This window comes from Cibotium barometz, chromosome 14 (assembly GCF_041138505.1).
Source record: "Cibotium barometz isolate CiBa-2024 chromosome 14, ASM4113850v1, whole genome shotgun sequence".
NCBI classification, from domain to species: domain Eukaryota; kingdom Viridiplantae; phylum Streptophyta; class Polypodiopsida; order Cyatheales; family Cibotiaceae; genus Cibotium; species Cibotium barometz.
In genome coordinates this window covers 39,949,025-39,966,574 of record NC_141059.1, presented here as the reverse complement: position 1 = coordinate 39,966,574, position 17,550 = coordinate 39,949,025, and positions in this window count along the sequence as shown.

Sequence of the window (17,550 nt, the reverse complement as noted above, 5' to 3'; positions counted from 1 at the left end):
TAATAAGCACTCACCTGAGTGTCTTAATAATAAGGAACCTGACCACCGTTGAAACTAGTAGTGAAGAGTCTATGGAAGAAGGGCTGAGGTACTTTGGGTTTGGGGAAGAGGAGAAACCACCCTCCTCTGCCAGATCCAGTGGTATCATTGATATCTCTCGGGGATTTTTTGTCTCCAAACTAGTCATTGACGAAGAAGCGCAATCTGTGGACATGGTTCTGTCAACCAATGCTAGACTTGGTCCAAGACAAGAAGTGCCCATCCAAACGTCAAATTCAAGGTCGTCGAACATCGGCACCCCCCAAGACGGGACATGGAAAGTGCGACCAGGATGGGTCAAGTATTCTTTCCCACCTCTCAGAGGAAGTAGAGTTAGATCTCAAAAGGAGCGAGGTGGAACGACAGCTCTACGAGAGTTGAGCTTAAGGAAACAAGAGATTGATACTCGAAGGGCGAGAGCTGGAAAAAAAGGAAATGGGAAGTTTAAACCTACTCCAATCACAAGGTAATGAGCCACAATTAGTCATGGAAAAAAGTGAGGGAGAAATTCCAAACTTAGAACCCATAAATCAGGAGCCCAGAGCTAAGGAAGGGTTTGTAACCCTAGAAAAAGAGGATAATCTAGCAAGAGTGGCGGGTGAAGTGGAGGACTGTCTGTACACCAAAAAAGATATTGAGCAGATGATCAATCATCCTACGTTCCTACAGGACATGGAACTTTTAATTCTGCAAAGGCATACAGAGGCAACTAATGATGAGCCACTCTAAGGTACGATGGTAGGACCATCCCATGGAACGGAGATACCTAGAAGAGCCAACACAAGAAGAGGACGAGGTCTAGGAAGGTGGGATGTTGCAAACTGGCAATTGAATATGAAGATAATATGTTGGAATTGCTGCAACCGAAAGATGTCAGAATATCTTCAGCAACTACAACTTCTCGTGTCTTGAGTCACCAAGAAATTGGAACTCGGAGCAAGCAAGTCAGAAACATGACTCTGGATGAGCTCTGTGGATGAGCTCAGTAACGCAATACTAGAGAAACTAAAGGTAAAGGAGGGAAGAGAGACATGTGGGCATATTTTTCTTTTATATAAAAGTGTTATTTCCTTAGAAGTTGGATTTTATGCATAAATAGATGGATATAGAATTTTTATATCAAAACAAGATTTCTCTTTAAATAATCCTTTGTTTAAATCCCATGAATATTGGTAAATGAATAAGTAAATATTCCATGAAAGAAAATTCTACCGTTTCATATTCTCTAGGATGGTAATGAGAAAATTCAGAAAACCTATCGAAGTCAGAATTTTAGTTAAATGATTAATTTATCCCTCATAGGAATTCGTGATAAGTTTTGAATTCAAATAAGCAAATACTCAATGAATGAAATTTAGTAAAGTAGTAATTGAAATATTACCCTTCGATAAAGATAGTTCAGGGAGAACCTTTCCAGACTCAATCCCCCCCTGAATCAGACTATGACCAAGACATAACTCCTTCGTCACTTTCAAGAATAGACGATGTGACCAGTTCAGTAATCTACACTCAAATCACCCACCGAATCTGAACCTAAGTTGAGACCTTTGATTTTGATCTGAGGATTAAGATTACAGAATTCAAGGAATTCTGCTTGGGAATCCAGACCTGTGATCTAGAAGTATTGGGATACAGATTTAATAAATACCCATTGTATTCAAAAGAAATTCAAAACTGAAAACTTGCATAGAAACCCTGTTTTCTTAAAGGACTGTCTTATGCCAGAATGCTGGAGGGAGCATTTGGTATATGTGTTTTTCTAAGGGATGTTCGGTTGCAAAAGCTAGCGGGGAGTGTCAAAGGATAGCTCACGCGGCAAAAACCTGCCCAGGTCTTGTGACCAGCCTGGGTATGGTGTAAAATGGTGTGCTTCTAGTACGATGGGCGAGGGCCAACGAAGCGGTCCCTAAGTGAAGTGCCAAGACACCTAAGGAGGATCCTAGAGTGTTCTTACCAGGCGATGCACAGGCTCGCGGTGCTTAGGACACCCATGCGTATGTCATGGAGGAAGATATATATATGAATGATAATGGGAAAATTATTGTAATCTGTTATTGGATCTCGTTGCTGACCCGCTGGTCTCAAACGGAGAGTCCAGAGTGATACTGTTTTGTGAGAATCAAGGATTGAATGGAAATTTTGAGTTATGACATCTGTAACCAGTAATTGTTTGTCAATGGATTGTTTTTTAAATTAAAGTTTAAAGAGGAGTGTGTGAGTATCTATATTCTAAAGAAAAAGTTAAGAAAGACTTTCAATTATGGGTGGGTGAGTACTTGTCCGGTTCTACTATTCCAGTGGTTGGGCGGTGGCTAACCCATGGACCAGAGGTTGGAATCAGTGGAGTTTTAATAATAAAATTGATTAATAGGATTATGCTTAGAACTCGAGTAGTCAATTAAAAGCCTGAAGACTTCTCAAATGAATAGATCAACGGCGGTGCATGATTCAATTAGGAAAAAAGCGTTGATCCCTTCAAGTTAAGTCTATAATAGTTTCCCTTCTATCTAGTTTATTCAGATAAAGGTTAGTTCAGTATCTTGACTTCGTTAGAAAAATTCGTTAAGAAAATATAAATGGTGGAATCGTCCTCGTTTTTCGGGCATGGAAAATTTTCCCGGTTTCGGTTTTTGGAATGACCACCAGCTTAGTCTGGTGCCCGGACATTCGAGGGCGAGGCCCCGAGTGAGAAACCCTGCCCCGCGCAAGAGGAAGTTACTTCCGCTCTGCTACCATCCGGGACGTAGAAGGGGGCAGTGGGATCTCACGATACTATTCCAATCATGGAAGGGTCAAGACCAACCAAGCAGAAACCATACCAGATGAATCCTAAGTATGCGGCAATTGTAAAGGAGAAAATAGACAAGCTCATTACTATAAATTTCATCTATGAGATAGAACATACGGATTGGTTGTCACCAATCGTCGTAATAGTGCCAAAAAAGAATGAAAAACTTAGGGTATGTGTCGATCTTAAAAAGGTCAATGCAGCTACTAGGAAAGACCATTATCCATTACCCTATAACGGAACATGTTTTGGATAGAGTGGCTGGTGAAGAAGCTTACAACTTCTTGGATGGATTCTCCTGCTACAATCATGTGTCCATAGCACCACCAGAAGACCAGCATAAGACAACTTTCAATACAATGTGGGGAACATTTAACATACAAGGTTATGCCTTCGGTCTCACCAATGCCCCAGTAACATTCCAACGATTGATGTGCATAGCCTTCAAAGACTACTTACAGAAGTGGTTGGAGGTATTCATTGATGATCTGTGTGCACACTCTCGATGGGCGGACCATCTCGCTTGCTTAAGGAAGGTGTTAGAGTGATGTCAATTATATCGTATATCCCTAAACCCTTTAAAGTGTCAATTTTGGGTCAGACATGGTGTGATATTGGGACACATTGTCTCAAAGAAGGGAATATCCACGAATGATAGCAAGGTCAAGTTGATATTGGAGCTGCCACCTCCTACTAATTACAAAGGTGTACAAAGATTTATGGGCCACGTAGGGTATTACCGCCGCTTTATAATTTTCTATGCTGAAATCACCATGCCATTGTACAAGCTACTCATTATCTTTGAATGGACTAAGGAATGCTAGGAAGCATATGATTGACTGAAGCAGGCGTTGGCTAGCATGCCAATTCTACGACCCCCCCATTGGGACCTCATATTTCATGTGTATATTGATTCATCAAACTTTGCTATTTGGATGCATACTAGCCCAGCCCAGTGAGTTCAAATTGGACTATCCAGTCTACTTCACTAGTCGATACAGAGGTGAACTACACCACCACAGAGAGAGAAGGATTGGCCATGGTTTACGCTGTCAAGAAGTATCAACATTACCTATTGGCCAACAAATTCGTATTCTTTGTGGACCATCAAGCCTTATTGTACTTAGTGAATAAGCCTTGCACCACGGGAAGAATCACACGATGGTTGCTATTATTGTTGGAATTCGACTTTATAGTCACGGTAAGAAAAGGAAAAAAGCATGTGTTAGCCAATCATATGTCAAGAATTCCAAATGGGGAACCAACAACTGGTGTCGAAGATGATCTCCCTGATGCTTGTTTGTTCAAACTGGACATGGTACCCGAATGGAGCGAGGAGATATCAGATTATCTAGCTCATGGTTTTTCGCCAAGGAAATACCTTTGAACAAAGATAAAATGCGGTGGCTTATCAAGCTTGCTACACCTTATCAACTAATTGCAGGAGAACTATATAAGCTAGGAAAGATAATGTGCTAAGAAGATGTGTGAGAGAAGTTGAGTTTGTCTCACGATATTGGATGAAGCTCACTCAGGGATAGCAGGCGAGCATTTTGCTGGAGAGATAACGGCTCGCAAGGTACTTCAAGCAGGATAATCGTGGCCTACATTATTCGGAGACGCCATAGAATTTGCCAAAAGGTGCGAAGAATGTTAGCGTTTTGCTATCCCACAACAAAAGGACAAGATGCCGCTCACCCCTATTATTGTAAGACAACCCTTTGAAAAATGGGGAGTAGATTTTGTTGGACCTATTAGTCTCGTGGCACTCCCATTACAAGCCCGATATGTGATCATGGCCATGGACTATTTCATAAAACGGGTAGAAGAGCCAGAGCCTCAAAGTGAGCTGATGCATGAACAACAACAAAATTCTTATATGAGCAAATTATCTCAAGGTTTGGCTACCCATTAGAATTAGTTAGTGATCGCGGATCACATTTTATTAATGAGGTGATTGATTGTTTATTTGCTGGATTCTTAGTGGTCCATCAAAAATCATCACCTTATTACCCATAGGCTAATGGTCAAGCAGAGAGAGTACAAACAAAATTTCATGTACTATCTTGACAAAAACCTTGGAAGCAAGTCGAACGGACTGGGAACATAACCTAACACAGCCCTAAGGGCATATCGAACATCATATAAGGTAGCGACGAGATACACTCCCTTCCCCGTCTAGCTTATGGTGTTGAGGCAATAATTCCTTCAGAATACCTAGTTCCGAGCTTAAGGATTGCATAAAGTTGTAGACCAGGCCTATTCCCGTAAGTTTAAGTACCAACTCGTCTATATACCAGAGAGCTACAACGGCTACAAGTTGCAAGTCTATACTTGTATACAGGGAGCCAAGACATGCTGAGACAGGCAACCGTCTACAGGGAGTATTAGTTCTCTTATTGTTTTCCTTATATGGTTAATTATTTCATGAGAGAGAGAGAGAGAGAGAGAGAGAGAGAGAGAGAGATTAAACATGGTTTGTAAGAATTGCAGGTTCCTTGGATGAAGCTCTCTTTTCTTTCTATCTTCTCTTTTCTCCTCTGATGAGAAGATGTATGATTGTATCAAATTACTTCATACCTTAATAAATCATTAAAATACTCATATATGATACCGCGGGTCTTACATATGGGGGGCAGATTGGACCCAATGCTTTTGTCTTGTGTTCATAAATATTTTTTTGTTTAAGTTTTCCATTTAATTCTTCTTCTAAGGTTGATGTATTAACTTGTATAGTTAACTTATTTAAAGTAATTTGTAAAATTTGTTGAAATCTTGTACTTGGAGAAAAGGTCTTGTAATAGTGGTATCAGAGCTACAGGCCAAGTACAAGATCGTTTCACATGCTTAGGGAAAGAAAATCAAAGATGTGGGTTATGGACTAACCTATTAATAATTGGACTATAGTGTTTTTGCTATTTTGCAAAACATAATTGCAATCGAATCTATGTAAGGTGCTACCTTTCTACTCTTAACTCAATCTTATGATTTTCAAGTTTCATATTTATTATTCAAGTTTATTTTAACTTCAAATATGAATTAATCTTTTCATCATTATCTCCTTTGACATTAAGGTAAGCACATATATTTAGACTTGTTGATTTGAGCCATTTCAAACCTAAGGATTGATTTCCTCAAATTTGAGAGATTCTTGCTATAAATATCTTATAAAGGTATTTATACAAGCCTCATTGAAATTATGCCTTACATTTTGTACAAGTTTATTTTGTTCGGCTTAATTTGACCTATCTTTCTTTTATGTCTTGAACTTTGTTATTTTTCATTCATAAGAGTGAGTTATTATTAAATAGTTAAATTTATGTTTTTATTTTATTAATCAAGATTGTTAGAATTGTTGCTAGTCATTCATATTTATATTTGTATTTAAACTTTCAATGTATTGAAAAGTCATTTCTATCTATTGTTTATTTATAATCTCATATCCTCTTAGATAACTTTTCAACACTCAAGGTTAGTATCTATTATCTTGTATCTATAATCAATTTATCTTTCATTGTTATGATGTTACGTTTCTCACGAATTATACTCAAAAATTTTATATTGCTTATTCATAGAAACCATAATTCCATGTGTAGTAGGACATATGAAATTAGGGATAGATGGAACTAAGTATTGGATTTATTACTTATGTGGTGTTGTGGACTTTTAGCATGTGTTGCTAACTTGTAGTGTGTTTGTGAAAGAACGTCTAATGGAGAATGCATTAGCTGAAAGGCTAATTGACTTAGAGAAGCTTGATGAGACTAGGCTAATAGCATCGCATGAACTCATGGTCGAGAAACTACGCAGGAAGCATTGGTTTGATAAAAATTTGAAACAAAAAGAACTGGAAACAGGGGACCTTGTCCTCATGTATGGTGTAGGAAGCACCAGGAAAAAGAAACTCAAATACAAAGGCCTAGGACCCTTCCGAGTGTCTGCGATCACACCTCAAGGGGGTCGGTTAGAATTGAGACGATTGACAGCATACAGATGGAGGTTTACGTCAATGGAAGAAAATTCAAAAAATATTTTGGACCACTGACCCAAGAGATGCTCTTGCAAGAACATCTCTTAAAACAACAAAAATAGCTCACAAAGGAAAAAATCCAGTAAGCTCAAAAAGAGGCTAAGGCAAGGGAGGCCAAAGCTAAACAATCACTCCAAAAGAGACTGTTACATGTCAACATGGCCTTCTTGACTCTCTCTCGGACGAAGAGGAACTGAACATTGAACCAGCACAACTCAAGGTGGAACTTACTACAACTAAAGCCCATGCAACAAGCATTGCACTAATAGATACGGGAGAAAGTCATAACTTGATCTCGTATGAAACATGGGTAGCATTAGATAGACCACGCCTGTGTGCACTTGATAACTACAAGAGCTTAGGGATTTTAAGTGTTAACATTTCCATCAGAAGTAATTCCTTGGTGGGAAGGTGTTTATCATGCCTGTAGGTTCCATGGAAGAGGAAATGATTTTAGGACGATCCTAGATCTGCGCGCCAAGAAATGCAACATCCAATGGGAAAAGAGGACAACATTGTTGAATGAGGGCGACAAGGTCATGTCCATATCCTTATGGAGCCTGACAAATAGAGGGAAACATATCATGATTGACAAAAAAACGACACCGAATATAGTAACATCATCAACTCATGAAACAGAACAAGCATCAGTCCCACAAAACCTACATAAACAATACCCAAAGTCGCAGGGTACACGAAAGTGGGTGCCCAAGGTTCCCCAAGGTTCAACTCAAAAACCAAACCCACAAGAAGGAGAAGAAGAATAATATGGGGACATCAAGAAAAATCCACAAAGAAATCAAAAGTCAAACCTGGCTTTCACAAACAGATTGGCAGGACTCCAAGCATACCAATAGCCCACAAGGTTTCCATAAGCAATGGGTCCAAAAAGACTTACTACGAGCACAAGGATACTACCAAGGCAATACGATAATATGGATACCCAAACCCCACTTAGTGGCCACCATCACAAGAAGTTCCCGGTAACAAAGGAAAGAGTAGTGAAAGCATACAGCATCAACTCCCAACCAATGCGAGAACTATGCCAACCTTCGTGTGGAGGAAAAAAACAACTCAACAAAATGGATTGAGAATTGCCAAAGCAATGTCAGCACCACTTCGGTCATACAACTGAACAGGGACCCTAAAGGTAGAAACAAAGAAGTTCAGCAAAGGGACACGGATAAAAGCCTCCAACCACAGGACCCAGTAACAACATTGTTCAGTTGGGTGGAAGGAAGAATCAAAAACTTCCACATGGAGCTAAAACGACTGCATCAACAACTATCCAGAAGTGCCGTGTCACCTTGGTTTTCAAGGCAATAAAAAATGAAGGTATCCAATTGTTGCACAATGGGTACAAGGTAAACTGGATATCATTCACTCATTATGTGCATGTTTGAATGGCTGAGCATGAAGGAAAAAAAATAGAAGGTATCAATCTTACGCATTCATAATCCAAAAAAGTTCATGTTGTGAACTAATCCAAAAATATTCACGCCGTGGAACTGGTTCAAAAAGGTTCACACTGTGAAACGATCATTTCTCGCTCGCGGGCCAATCGAAAGATGCCATGTGGCTTTCTTCATTAAGGCAACCGCCTTATCTGACGATTGCATTATAAAATCAAAATTTCTTTCCTTTCTCGTCATTTAGTATTGTGTGTCCATCGTTACTCGCTTGAGCTCCCGCTTTCGATCATTGCGCATCGTCCTTCTTGAATTTTCCAACTATAATTGACGGTCATCTATTAAGGTGGGAGCTTGGTCCATTTCTCATTTGCTTTTTTGTATTCTTTTTCCTTTTTTATTTTGATTTTGATGTTTATGATTAATATCTTCTCGATAACAATTTTTGTACATAAATAACACCCGATTCGGTGGTTATTCTGACCATTTCCTTGCGGTATCATCACTTGCATGCATCACAGTCTTTATTAATACTGAAAAAATGGAAAACCAATACAATAACAAAAATCTGCACCTTCACGCTTCACTTAAGTTTCACAGGACAACCATACCTGTAGTCTCACAGAACCTGAGTTCACGTAACTGTAGTCTCATAGGATTTCAGTTCACGGAACCTAAGTTCATGAAACCCCTTCTCACGGAACCTCAGTTCACGTAACTATAGTCTCACGAAACCTGATCTCATGGAACCTCAGTTCACGTAACTGTAGTCTCACAAAACCTGATCTCATAGAACCTCAGTTCACGTAACTGTAATCTCACGAAACCTGATCTAACGAAAACACCTTTCACAGAACTTGAGTTCACGTAACTGTAGTTTCACGAAACCTAGGTTCACGTAACCACTTTTCACAAAACCACCGTTCACGTAACCACTTTTCATGAAACCTCAGTTCACGTAACTGCAGTCTCACGAAACCTCAATTTACGTAACTGTAGTCTCATGGAAACCTCAATTCACGTAACTGTAGTCTCATGGAACTTGATCTCACGAAAACATCTTTCACGGAACCTGAGTTCACGTAACTGTAGTTTCACGGAACCTAAGTTCACGTAACTCTAGTTTCACAGAACCTAAGTTCACATAACCACTTTTCACGAAACCATTTTTCACGAAACCACTTTTCACGGAATCTCATCTCACGAAACCACCTTTCACGGGATAACTTCTCACGACCTGAAGGTTCATGGAACTACTGAGACCCTGCACCTTCACGCCACAGCTTTCACCTGTCAATTAATGCACCTTGTGATTACTCCTACACTAACACACTTCTCATTTCAACTAACCAGCTAACCATTAACCAATTTTTATATATATATATAAAAAGAGAAGAGAAATGGTACCTACCCCACCAGTCTCAGGAGACTGATGTACTCTTCATGTATAGATGTCGACCTTGGAATCAAAAGCTATAGAGACCCCAGCTGCCACTCAAGTTAGCGCTATAAAGGCTCCCCAGCAAGTCAGAAGAATAAGAAACCAGTGTGGGTACCCAAACTGAATTTTTTGGGCCCATATGCCCAAGCCTTCCATGGGGCATCATCAACAAGGAAGCCCTTACGGCCCATGGAAAGGTCGCACTACATTACCATAGCCCAGAGTGCCTCTAAGTTTTGGAAGAGGCAGAGGTCAAGGCAAAGTTGGAGAAGGTGGGCTAGGGGAGAATGGCACAAATACTTCCAAGGAGCATCGACACGGAGCTCCGCGCTGAATATATAAAGACCTATGACAAAGGCACCAAACGAGGCAGACGGCACTACAAAGCAGCTCCTGATCATGGAAGAACTCATACGTGACGCTCTGCAGCTCTAGAGAAAGCCTGCAGGGCCATGTCACTGATAATGCAGGTCAAGCCAGTGGATAGATACAATAGGGTGCCTTTGAACAGAATCACTAATGCACATGAAGAGAAGGAGGAGGACTGGGCCTATTATATTCATAGAGAGATGGAGAACTATCTGAAGGCTCACTAGTCCAAAATTTGTAACCCGTAAACTGCTAACCCAAGTCCTTAATCATGTGGCAAAAAGGTCTCTCCCAGAGCCCGAACCAGCAGAGCAACAACAATTGGCAGTGCTGCCAGAGCAACCAACACTAACAACTGAAGAAATGCAAGAGGGGCAAACTTTCCTAAGTGGAGACCCAAGCCATTATGAAGGAGATAAAGAAAGGGAGAAAGAAGAAGAGAGAAAAGAAAATTAGGGGCATCATCCCAGACATAGCTATAGAATCACAAAGACTAGAGGCTGAGGTGGCCTAGGAAATCAGAACATACTAAGAAGCATTGACAATGCAAGAGTCCACAATCAGCCAGGCCACACAAGAGTCCATGCAGCAAGTTACTCCCCTGGCGATCCTGGCACAACTGATTTTCATGAACCTATCCCCACTTAAGGATTCAGCTTTGGCAGACACATGGACAGAGATAGACCTCGAATAAGTAGCATAGTTCCCATATAGGCTAAGGAAACACAAGGCATTGAGGCAGCAATGGCTCAAGTGCATGAACCAGCAGCCCATAATGATACAAGAAAAAGACCCAAGAAGTGAAGAACCATCAAGCCCAAGCAAAAGAAGGCGCCTGGAAGATGACAAAAGAATACCCCAGCTGGCCTCCCTATAAAAAGTCGAATATCAACAATTCATGCAAGAAACAATGGAAGGTTTGGATGAGCTGTTGAACCAACCATAGGTTGGACTCAAAGAAGGCGCAAGCACAAGTGCACTATGGGAGCAAGAGCAAAAAGTTTGGTGTTGCCACCTCTCACAACACACATGCTCCATGATCGTAACACTGCCCTTTGGAAGCAGGTTAACGAGTCAAACACACAAGTGCAAACCTTAAAGGACCACTTGGCAGCAAGAGAGGCCATGTAGAGGGATGTCATAATGAAGAGTTTGAAGGCCACGAAGGAGAAAGAGAACAGATATAAAGCATTGGAGAGCAATAATGTGGTCCTTAGCCAAAAACCATTGTACAAAGGATCAAGGAAAATATAGACCTCGAGGTAAAGTTAGAACAAGCTAAAGAGAAACTTCAAAAGGAGGTCACCCACACCCATGAGCTCACAACACTTCATGCCCACCAAGTACAAGAGCTCCAACACAATTCTAGGGCCAAAGAAGAGGAGCTACAATGACAGATCTAATAGCTATCCTCCAATCTGAAAGCAATAGAGGAGGACAAAGCCACTCACTTACAAGAGAGAGAACAATCGAACAAGGCACATGTAGAAAAAATAAGAACACTTAACGACACCATAAGTGCAAGTCAAGTCGAAATGCAAAGGATGGAATTGGCCCACCAAGAAGGAATGGCACACCTTACACAACAACAACTACAAGATAGTCAGAGACTATTGTCGAAAGGCTCCATAGAATTACTAAAACTCAAGAAAGCGAAGCAACAGTCATGCGTTCCTAAGAGGAAGCAACCCGGAGATTCAAGGAATTGGATTCTGCAAGGATGGTTCGTGAAACTGCAATATCAAACCTCCTTAGCAACAATGACTCTTTCCTACAAGAGTCAGAATGCTAGTTGGCGATACAAGACAGAAGTCAGCAACAGCTGGAGCCTACAGATGACCTACGCCTTGAGCGTGCCTTGGAGTTGGGTCAGTTTTGACAGTAACTCCTCGAGCCCCTCAAACTCTCACTTTGTTTTTGTCTACACTAACCCTCTCTTTACTTCAATACGATATAAATCTATGTGAAGACATAGGCTTAGGTGAACTAACCCTTATTAAGGAGAATACTGAACGCGATCCTGACCCTACAATAATAATGGAAATTTTACGGGGGGACATGGGTGGGGTACTCCAAAATAGTCTTAACTAATCCACAAGATATCTTCTTTTACCCATTACTTCCTATTGTGTTAAATCTTTGTAGTTGGTGTCGGCGGGTACTCCAAAATTTTGAAATTCTGGACAACAGTGTCAAAAAATTAGACATGTTTGTTCCAGATGATATTCCCGAGACACCGGCCAACTACGAGGTGGTAGCACATAGCTATCAATGGATTATAAGTCATGGGTGGCTTGAAGTTTATAATACTCACCAACATCTTAACTTATGTGAGTCGACTTTGTATCACCCTTTTGGAATTCTAAAGCTATACTCTAATATCTACAAACACTTAGAATCCATGTTAACCAATATATAGTACAATTTTGATTCCACCCATATATTGAATATCCTACTATAAATCTCGAGGAAATCCCTGACTTACAAGAATTTATAAAATCTCACAAGCCTAGCCACCCACCCCCTAGCACAGGTCATGGTCAGGAAGAAACCTCATCTTCATCTTCAAAGTCCACTTACCCTGTCTATTCTAATGTCGCTACTAGAGTAAGCTCCTTAACCCTATCCTAGTACACCACCTACTAACACATCTCAGGCTGACTGCATATTTTCTACTTTCACTTATCCTCCGTAGATAGATTTTCCCACTAACCCTCTCGCCCTCGAGGAGATACTGGCACCTCACCCATCTCCCCAACGACACCCTCACAGAGTTACGCTATCCTATTTCCCAAGACAATATTGAAGCCTTCACTGACAAACAAAAATTTGGAATCATTGTCTAGTGCAGAATACAAGGGCTTCATTTGCGCTGACAATCCTCTCTTAAAGCCCAAGTTGATATTCAAGAAGTGCTCATACAAGTAACTCCATTTGAGCCAACTCAACGAATTATGCCAGAAGCCTACTCCAAGGTCACACATCAAGGGCCATCTAACCGGGGCATGATGCTGTATTACCATCGTCTAATGTGTCTTCAGGCTTACATGCATGTCATGTTCGAAGACATGGTGGACACAGGATTCTGGCGCTCCCACTCAACCTTCAGACGCACCCTCAGGAAGCTTCAATTACGAAGAAATTTCTACCGATATGAGTTCAGTGATTAGGTCTTTAGACCTCGGTAAAACAGGTTCTGAGGACAAAACCTACATCAGGAAGGGGGGATGTTAATCCCATTTTGGATTAACAAGCATGCTCCTCCAATTGAGGACATTAATAAGTGTCATGAAACGGCACTATAAAAGTTGTACATTATGAGATATTGGCCACCCAAGGCCTAGTTAAGTAAGTTTTGGGCACCCAAGTGTGAATAAGGGCCAAATGTATATAAGGCATTTTCTCATACATTAGGGCCAAAAATGAAAAAAAAAGGACCCTTTAAGGTTTTGATTAAAACACTAATTAGCTGAGGTTTTAGTAGAAAAATATCTGGAAATACCTTATCCAATCTCCTTGTTTGTCTTTGGTGTGTGTACTTAGCATGTAAATGTATGAACAATTTTTTATTGCTTCTGTTTGGGGCATCCTTTTGTGTGCCTTTTTGAAACCACTAGCCATGTACATCCTTTCTTTATTTCTTCTTGTTTAAGGGTTTTCTATTAATCTAGAAAGGATTTTGACTACTGTTGCAGGGTTTCTGAAATATTTCTCAGTTTGGAATCTATGGCAAGGACAAAGAAAACAGCAAAGAAAGTATATACTAAAGATCCAAAGATAGCACAGGTTGCTACTGCACCCAGTCCTAAGAAGAAAACAAAGTCAAGATGGTATTATATGAAGAGGTGTTTTTCAGAGATCAGGATGGCCCAAGATGACACTCATCATCTTATCCCAAGGGTTGCCTTCATCTGTGTAGTAAAGCAAATATGTGACACGATTGGTCTCTTGACCAAAAGTAATACCCCATACAAAAAGTGGCAAGAAGCAGCTAAAGACTTTCTTATAGATTTCATGAATGATGCCTATATTGCTTCTGCACATGCACACAGGGTCACTTTAATGAACAAGGATTTCTCAGTGTGGTGAGCAAGCTTAGTTATAGATTTTATAAAGTTCTCAAGCCACTTCCCACCACAGATACTAGGGCCTTTGATATCCTGACAATTCCTCCCAAGAGGTCTCGCAAAGCTGAAGGGCCTTTGATGTCCTGACAATTCCTCCCAAGAGGTCCCGCAAAGCTGAAGGGCCTACTATTGAAGATGTTACACATGAGTATGAAACAAGAATTTAAGCACTTGGCCAAAGAGAGAGGCTTCTCTAGAGAGGGAGGATAATTTTTATAAATAGGAAGTTAAGAGACTTGGTGCTATGAATTATGATAAAATAGGCAAGGTATTTGGTCAAACGATTATCAATGTCTCCTCCAACCCTAAGAATGAATATTACTTGAGAATTTCACCTGAGGACAAAGTGATGTTAGAGAAGACAGATATTGAAATATCTGACTCTGCATTATTTTATTTCATGAGATAAGCATCATTCTTTAGCCACCAAAGTTTTGTCCTTTTCTCTCCTTTTTGCATACTTAATACTGTCTTTGATTATAGGGCATACATTTCTACAATGCCCACAGAGGTTTCAAGTAGCATATTTGTGGTTGATCCTCTAATATCAAGTGATATCTTTTCAAAGATATGATCAAATATTGAAGTGTTTTTTAGTGCATATGACAACCTGAGAAACTATTATATATTCATCCCATATAATGAAAGGTGGTATTTTTTATTAGTTTTAAGGTAGTATTTTTTAATAGTTTTAAATTCATAACTCATGTGAGTAGATATTTCCTTACTATTGTTTTATTTGCAGTCACCATTGGAGTCTTATACTCATTGATGTTTTGGATAGAGAGGTCATGAACTCCTTAGCTGGTATCCATTGTCAATGCAAAATGTAAGTATCTCTTTTCATCAACTACCATATTATCTCTTTTCATCAACCATCACAATTTTGTTATAAACATTGCACCTGTTTGATATGCTCTTTATTGCAATGCTTACAAAATTGTATTAGCATATTTGGAGAAGAATTTTGAAGACCTTGCAGATCCAGAGAAACCATTCAAGTACCTTTAGCAAGAGGTATTGAGAATTTAGTTTGGATGTTTCTTTGTTTAAAGATGGCTTTCTTCTAATTACACTATTATTCCAGGTTCCAATTCAGTCTAACATTACTAGTTGTGGATGGGGGGTGATTGCAAATGCTTGCAGGAAACAAGTCAATGTAAGAACCCCAGAGAATCCTTTGCATTGCTCTCTTAATGTATTTATACTTATTTTTCTTAAAACTTCACTTTTTTTGGCGGTGCAATAAATACCATGAATCTTATATTTGGTGGATAAGAGAGAGATGTATTGAGATTATATTGGACAAAGCAATTACGCTTGTAGATCCCGACTCTCCTCCTCCAAGAGATTAGGCTCAAAGAAAAGGGAAGGAGAAGAAGATGAAAAAACATAAAGGCAAAGGCAAGGGTTTGCTAGTGCATTCTCCTTTAAAATTTGAGAAGATGCAAAAAGTCTCAAAGGAGACCACTGCAAGAAGTCCTCTGCAAAGAAGACATATCAGCCAAAGAGGACCTCACAAAAGAAATCTCATGCAAAGAAGCCCTCTACTCAAAATCCCCTCAACTTCGGTGTTGTTCCTGCTCAAGGACAAGAGGAAGCAAAGTCTGGGAGTCCAAAAAACCAAGTGAAGCCTAAGAGCACGCAAAGTCTGGGAGCCCAAATAAGCAAAGTGAAGATCAAGAGAGCAGGCAAAGCCTAGGAGCCCAAATAAGCAAAGTGAAGATCAAGAGCAGGCAAAGCCTGGGAGCCCAAATAAGCAAAGTGAGGATCAAGAGCAGACAAAGTCTAGGAGCCCAAATAAACAAAGTGAAGATCAAGAGCATTAGAATATTTTATAACTTCACACATATGCAGTGACATTTTGTAACTCGCAAGATGTATTTATACCATTTATTGTATATAAATCACAATTCGTTTATGAAAGATGTAGTTATCTACTAAATGTTTGTTCACAAATAGCAATGGTCAAGAAAAATGTCAATTGTCTATTCATTCATGGTTCAAAAATTACAACAGTTGGAGGTAAACAACTCATACAAGATATAGAGCATTCAGCTCTTCTTCCAACTATAGTACCATTGACCTTGAATTTATAACTAGGGGTGGTGTTGTCAAGAAACTCCAAAGTTTCCCTAACATCTTTTAACGTCCACTGAGAGGTAACATTAACCTCCTTTCTTTCAACATGTGGAATAACCTCCAACTTAAACCTAAATGACATGCAATCTATATCAGAATCCAAAGGTTCCCACGTACCCAACTTAAGTTTGTATCTCCTATAATCATAATCCATAGTAAGAGATTGTCGAGAGATATTGTAAGACAAAGCCAAGGATTGAGGGATGCCTTGCACCTTATGTAGTCACCCTTATGGTCATACTCTCTAGATTTCCAAAACATTCCTATAATGTTATTCAAATGGTCTGCTGGGAAGTTTCTACTTAGCCATGATGCCTTTGTCCTCTGTAACTCTGCGTCTTTGAAGCAAGCTACAAAGACATGTAGAGACATGAACCATGATAATCGTATCCTCCTCGAGATCCTTCCCGGAGTCATGACCTTTTGAATATCCTGGGATATTTTATGTTTGAAGCTCTTCACCGTCGCTTCATCTGGAATGTCCCATTTAAGAGAAGAAAGGCTTGTCACTGCTAAATCCTCAATTTTCCCATACACACCTAGTTTTGGGGAAACAACGTACTGTGCGTAGTATACAAAAAGATTACCCTTACTAAAAAAGCCGCATTCTGGTCACCATACATGAGCTCTGCAAATTCTTTATGAATGGCTTGGAAAGTACCACTGAAGCTCTCCACAAGTTGCCACTCAAAACTTGTTGAGAGAAAGGTATCTGAAGAAATCTAAAGTTAAAACTTGTATTAAAAGAAAAAACATATTTGAAAAATTGAACTACAATTACAATGTGCTTGCATAGGAATATGTTGACTTGGAGAGGTAAGTACATATCCTTTGCCATGTAAACATGTTGGACCTGAGCAAACCAGCCTTCAGATGTAACCTTGAAAGTAGCAATGCATCCCTTCCAATGGTATTTTGTATCCTCTTTTTCATTTTTTTCACCTTGTGAGATCCCTTGCATGAGGGCAACATAGTAACCCAATCGTTTACAGTGAAACTCTTGGGTTCCCAAGTTCCATCATCCCTTTTGTTGTGTACGACACAAGAGTTTATTGAACAAGAAGGACGTCTTGTGGACTCCATATAGAATAGAAGCAAGAGAATAAGATAATGGAACTCAGTGAGGTTGAAAAAGAGGTGAGAGCTAGAAGATGCAATGAAGCTCAGTGAGGTCAAAAAAGAGATGAGAGAGAGCTTCTAGATGT